Raw genomic sequence first — 6862 nt, forward strand, 5'->3', positions numbered from 1 at the left:
ATAATCTATACCTTATCAGAGCTATTTTCAAACGCATACAGGCTCTACAACTTTTGTGCTTTCAGTTTTGGACAACAACTTCAGTGTTGAAATCCCTTCCTTACCTCATTGAACTACAGGATATTATGAAAGGAAACTATTCACAGTCTATTTTAATTAACTCTCTATTTACTGGGCTTTCTATTGACCATTAACTAGAAGCCTTTCAACGCTTTTTTAAAGACTGTAAAACAATTCTAATTTCCTTCTGAATAATATTTTCTACTTGTATAAAGATGGTGAATTCTTTTGCTTTTTATGTCATTATTCTTTGTCGGGACCACCGAAGTAATATTTGTTTGAATGTTTTAGATTTTCTCTTTCATTTACGTTACCTAAATTATACAAGAGTGCTCATAAGATTATTTACTATCTTTACTATCTATCTTTACTATTTAAGAGGCTAGTCTTGAATTATTGCATGGCTACACAAAAAAACTCAACGCTGCACTAGTTAGTACCTTTACTGCAAGAAGACATAACAAAGATGTAACAAAAGATGCAAGAAAAGTGTAACAAAGAGGCCTGGTAGAAGAAAACAGTACATATAGAGCACTGTACCACCCTTAATGTCAAGAAGCTATCAGCAAGATTCTGTTTCCATTGCTAACACAATCTATTTTTAACTTTGGTTTAGAAGCCTTAAATTGATAATTTAGTCTTATTGCTACATTTAAAAAGAAATCTACAATGATTCATTCTTCATTCCCAGGAGAATATCTACGATTCTCTTCCTGACAGGCATAGTTAATGTGATTGCAGATGTGTATGTGCCAGAAAGAGGAAGCACTCAGATCCATGTATTTCAAAGAAAGTAACAAAAGCAAGGAGGAAAGAAGGTAGGATTTCCAATGTTTGTTGAACCTATGAATTTTACTGGAAATTCAGATATTTGTCTGAACTTGTTCCTCATAAGGAACTTTCATTGTGGGGAAAAGACTAGAATTGAAAGCGATCTTGTTTTGGGAACTTGGTGCAGTACACTTTCTATGACATTGTTTTAGTTGTTTATTTATTTGTGCACACATACATGTGTATGAGCAAAAGTAAAACTATAGACAATAATTACTGACTGTAGAACGGCAGAATAACATTTAAGGCGAGATCCTTGGTGACCACTGAAATACACCTATATTTTCACAGACATTATTGTGCTACTAAAAACAATCGTAGTTATGCATCTGGAAACAACACTTTTTACTAACTGAATAGTTGAACAATATTCTAACTACAGCTATGCTTGGCTGTTGGGTTGGAGGAATTCCTGAAACTTGTCTCACAGTGACAGGCAGTTTTACTTACAGTGACAGATGATTACTTACTATTTCCTAAAGCTCTTCCAGATGCAAATGTGAATGAAGTAAATCACATACTTGCATTAAGCTTGTGATTGTTCTGACCTCCACTTATAGTTCTCTGTCTGAGAGAAACTTTGTACCTTGAAAGGAGTGAAGTTTTCAGAACAAGAGCAGTCCTCAAGAGCCTGACTTGTCAATGAATTTAGTGAAAAAAAAACCAACCACTAAGATCTGAGAAAATGAGAACCCATGGCAAATTTCAAAATACAATAAAAACTTCATAAGGTATTTAGGTTTAAGTGAAAATTTTTATAAAATCATAGAACCATAGAAAGTTTTGGGTTGGAAGGGACCCCTAGAGGTCATCTAGTCCAACCCCCCCGCAGCGAGCAGGGACACCACTAACTAGATCAGGTTGCTCAGAGCCCAGTCCAACCTGGTCTTGAATGTTTCCAGGGATGGGGCCTCCACTACCTCTCTGGGCAACCCGTTCCAGTGTTTCACCACTCTCATTGTAAAGAATTTCTTCCTTATGATATACAGTAGGAAAAAAAATTGTATTTATGGGATATTTTCCACTAATGCTTTATTTAAAAGCTTGTTGCTTTCAGTGGTCTTTTATCAGACTCTAAGATTCAGCAAAAAGGATTTGCTCCAGGATTTCATTCTCCCATGAATAAAACAACTTCATGAAGTTTTGATTCTTCAAGAGCACTCTAGAGTCCAATGAATGAAACATAGGTTTGGTCGTGCAGAGACATGAATTTTTAAAAATAAGCTGAGAAACTCTATTTTTATACTGTGTCTTTCAATGATGGATCATGCAGAAAATTAAGCATTTACTCTCCAAATGTGAAAACTGAAGTGTTTGTGATAAATAGTCACAAACAAACTTAACTCAAAGACTTGGAGCTGGACTCTTAGAAAATTAAAATTAGCAGTGATTTCTACAAAGATGTGAAAACAGAAGATGAGGAACAAAAGTTAAGGACTTTTTTTCTCTCCCTCCACCCCAGCCGTTTTTACAAATATATTAAAAAAAACAGGTGGTGATTTATCAGTTTATGTTACTCAGGCATAGTTTATATAGCTGGACAGTCATATAAATAGTGGTGAACACTGGGGTTTTTACTTTGGCGCCAATTAACGTCCATCCAATAATTTGTGGTTTCAAGTTTTGCTTGCTGCATCTCTGATAGTATGATTTTTTTAATTCTTTCATTTGAAGTGATATCATGAGCTATATTAAGATGAAAAATGAGTGAATAGTTGAACATAGTAATTTGTGACTGGTTGTTCAAATAAGTATTATCCAGCAGTCAAGGACTGTTTGATGTATGGGATGCATATAAACGCAAATAAAATTACAAACTCTTTCCAAAGATAGAACAGGATTGAAATTATGTGAAATACTAACATCATTCCACAGTTTGCCATCATTAATACTTCAGAAACTCTTACTAATCTGAAAATTTTACTCTGTTTCACAGGTATTTTTCCTACACTAAATAGAAAATATTCTCCCAAACATACAGAAATACTTTTTAATGTGGCTGTACTTATAGGTCTTTGATAGTGCTTTGATATCTTCAGATGAAATGTGGCAGTGAAGTATGAAGTATTTCTATTCTTTCTTTCTTTCTTTCTTTATTAAAAAGTGAGACTAAAGACAGAAGAAATTAACCTTGTGAAGTGTTGCTAAGAATTTCTAACTTGTGCAAATCTGGACAGCAAGTGCTACTGAATAATACAATGTGCACCATTCATGACACTTGTGTAAAACGCCAAATCATGGTTTCCTTAGTTAATACCTACAGCATTCTTCCAGATATAAGCAAGCCCATTCATGGAGTTCTAATCCATATCAGTAAAATTAACAGATTGTATCTTTGTATTACGTATAATCAGACAGATGCCCTTTGATTTTTTTATGAAGGTAAGTGAGGAAATAGAATACTTAAAAAACAGTTTTGATCGAAAATTACTTAGATAGAATATATTTAGCTATTCCTAATTTGAGTCAAACTGAGATTTTTTTATAAAGTAAAATGGAAAAGTATATTGTATTGGTAGTGTAGAGAGAGAAATGATTCTTGTTAAATAAGTCTCTTCATTGCTTTGATAGACGTAGACTTTAAGAGGAGAAAAAAAATTGAATAAGAAATTTATCGAAGAGCTCTCTTTAGGAATCAAATTAAGCATTTCATGTTTTGTCTCATCCAAGTTTAATGTCTTTTAGATTATCATTTATCAGCTCTCAGCTGCAATGTCCCTTCTGCTTTTCATTCTTCACTGAATGTGCTAAAAATCTCTAAGCTGTATTTCTTTCAATTTCATCCTAAATCATTTTGAGTTTTTGTGGACTCAGGTGAAACTGTTCACGTCCAGCATCTGTAATAATCCCTTTGAAGTTGAACTTTGCTCCACAGTTCTCCTTCTGCTTGACTTGTCAGCTACTATTCAGCCTATAGATCTATAAAGCAGATTATATGTTCACTTCACTTACCTTTCTTGACTTCACCTACTCCTGGTTTTCTTCAAAGACTATCTTATTTCTAACCCTGTGGGCATGTGGTGGGCTCCTTTTGTGTAAATATTTAACTGGCTTCTGTCCTTCAGGTTTTCTTTTATCTCCTGCTATATATTTTAGGTAGAAAATCTCATCGTACCCATGAAACCACTGTCCACTGCTGTGCAGGCTACTCCATTCAACACCGATTTACTGTAAAAATTTCTAATTTAAGAGAAAATATATCCTATAATTTTGGGGAAGCTTTACTGTTAAGCTGATGATAAACATGATTAAACCAGTGTTCTCAGAATATCATATCTTCTCTATTGCAAAGTACTTAAGAGCAGGGACTTGTTTTTTCAGATGTTTCAACTGGGTGTACAAAAATATTCCTCTTCTAGATGCTGCCAAAAGCAGAACAAGGCTGAAATAGATGAGATATAGCATGGTTGGAAATGCAACACAGAAGAAAAAACAACAACAAAAAACCCTACTAAAAACATACCTTTGAAGATATTTTATCGAAAAAGGCAGAATAACGATGCTTCTGATAAGGGAAAGACATCCAAGAAGCCGTTGAGACAGATTCCAACTAAACACCAGGTTCAGCAGATATTCTTGAAGAAGAATAAACATATGTCCGAGAAGACAAGGTAGTAGTGAAATGCTGTTTAGTGGCATTCAGCTTTATTCAGGTGCAGAACAGCACTATGCTGCAGAAAGATTTTACCATAGTACTCTTACCATTGCTGTCAGGATCATAGCAGCATATTTTTTTAATACACACAATGGAAAAGACAAGCAAGTATAATATGAACTTCTCAGTATTGACTCTAACTATTGCCAAAGAAAAAACTTCTGCATATCAAAACGTATTTACTTTAATTAAAAATAACCACTGTAAATCCAGAAGTGGTTAATAGGGCTATCAATGTGTACTGGGTTTGTGTGGCAAGGTTCTGGCAGTGGGGGAGCTACATGGATGGCTTCTGTGAGAAGCTACTAGAAGCTTCTCCTGTGTCTGACAGAGCCAATGCCAGTTGGCTGCAAGACAGACCTGTCAATGGCCAAGGTCGAGCCAACCAGCGACAAAGGTAGCACCTCTGTGATAACATATTTAAGATGGGGAAAAAAACTGCAGTGGGATAGAGGACAGACAATATGTGAGAGAAAGAACTCAGCAGACACCTAGGTCAGTGAAGAAGGAGGGGAAAGGGGCACTCCAGGCACCAGAGCAGAGATTCTCCTATAGCTCATGGTGAAGACCATGGTAACACAGTTTGTTGCCCTACAGCCCATGGAGGTCCATGGTGGAGCAGATATCCACCTGCAGCCTGTGGAGGACCCCATGCTGGAGCAGATGAATGCCTGAAGGAGGCTGTGACCCAGTGGGGAGCCTGTGCTGGAGCAGGATCCTGGCAGGATCCGTGAAGAGAGAGTAGAGAGAGCAGCTCACACCAAAGCAGGTTTGCTGGCAGAACTCGTGACCCGGTGGGGGACCCACGCTGGAGCTTTCTGTTCATGAAGGACTGCACCTCGTGGGAAGGGACCCACACTGGGGCAGTTCGTGGAGAATGGCAGCCCACAGAAAGGACTCACATTGGAGAAATTTGTGGTGGACTGTCTCCCTTTGAGGGGACCCCACGCTGGAGCAGGGGAAGAGAGAGTGGAGTGCTCCCCCTGAGAAGAAAGGAAGAGCAGAGACAATGTGTGATGAACTGACTGTAACCCCCATTCCCCATCTCCCTGTGCAGCCGGAGGGGAAGAGGTAAAGATAATCAAGAATAAAGTTAAATCTGGAAGGAAGCGAGGTGGGAAGGTGTGTTTAAGATTTCATTTTATTTCTCAGTATCTTATTCTGATTTGATTGGTAATGAATTAAATTAATTTGCCCAGGTTGAGTCTGTTTTGCCCATGATGGTAATAGGTGAGTGGTCTCCCTGTCCTTATCTGAACCCACAAGACTTTTGTTATATTTTCTCTCCCCTGCCCAGTTGAGGAAGGGAGTTATAGGGCAGCCCTGATGAGCATCTGACATTCAGACAGAGTCAACCCCTCACACAATGCATGACTTATTTCATGTAAGAAAGACTAGAAATAAAAGATTTTACCAGGAAACGGTGTAAACAGAAGGACAATTTTATAAAGGCCCTAATTTTTGTTTATGATTAGATAGATACATTTATCTTGTACCTGTACAATTTCTGAAGGGTTATTTTACCAAAGGGAACTGAGTGCTTAAGTCAAGGTTGAAAATTGACAACAGATGTTCAAGTATTTCTGAGTATACCTGCTTCACATGGAAGACATGATATGAAAGCATGAAGTGTGATGAGGCCACAACTCACTCAACCTTGAAAATTGTATTAAGGTTAAAAAGAAATATGCTTTAGTCAGAAGTTTTTTTCACTCAGTGTTAACAGCCCAGAAAAATTTGTCTGCCAGATCGAGAAACTGATAATGTCTTTTGGAGGAAACTTAGTTTATGGAGATACATGCAGAAAAAGTTGCCATCATAGCACATTTTGCTACTAATTGTTGTGATGTCATTAACAGATATTTTAGAGCTTATTCATATACTACATAAACTAGATCACTACTTCTTTTATTGAAAAGCTGACAGATACCTGTTCTAGATTTGAGAAATTAGCATTAACTTTAGAGTAAGGCATTATACTGCCAACAATTCTCACATGTATCCTACTTAAGAAAAAATGCTGGCATGGTAGAGGAGCAATATTTGGAGAAGAATGGCGTAATGGATATTAAATTTCTATTCATTCTCCATATTTTAGTCCACAGTCTGTGAAGTCATTGGTTACCAGTGAGAGCATTAAGCAGATAATAAAACACATTGGTATATAGCACTGATAGATAATAGTATCAGAGAAGGTGATAGATCTTCTGCTTTAATGTATCTGGAAAGTGCTGTACTTGGACCACAGGAAAACTTGGATTGTTACATGCAATAATCTGACTCATCCTTGTGTCTCAGCAAGCCAACATGCCCTGG

The 6862-nt window shown here is 37.0% G+C and overlaps 1 long non-coding RNA gene across 1 annotated transcript; it reads left to right on the top strand.

Moving 5' to 3' along the window:
- The first annotated feature begins 594 nt into the window (after positions 1 to 594).
- On the top strand, positions 595 to 6317 carry LOC142358952 (uncharacterized). The gene is made up of 3 exons (XR_012761976.1): positions 595 to 878; positions 4251 to 4502; positions 5144 to 6317. It is a non-coding gene; the product is annotated as an uncharacterized LOC142358952 (long non-coding RNA).
- Positions 6318 to 6862: the final 545 nt, after the last annotated feature.

Source organism: Opisthocomus hoazin, chromosome Z, assembly GCF_030867145.1.
Source record: "Opisthocomus hoazin isolate bOpiHoa1 chromosome Z, bOpiHoa1.hap1, whole genome shotgun sequence".
Taxonomy (NCBI): domain Eukaryota; kingdom Metazoa; phylum Chordata; class Aves; order Opisthocomiformes; family Opisthocomidae; genus Opisthocomus; species Opisthocomus hoazin.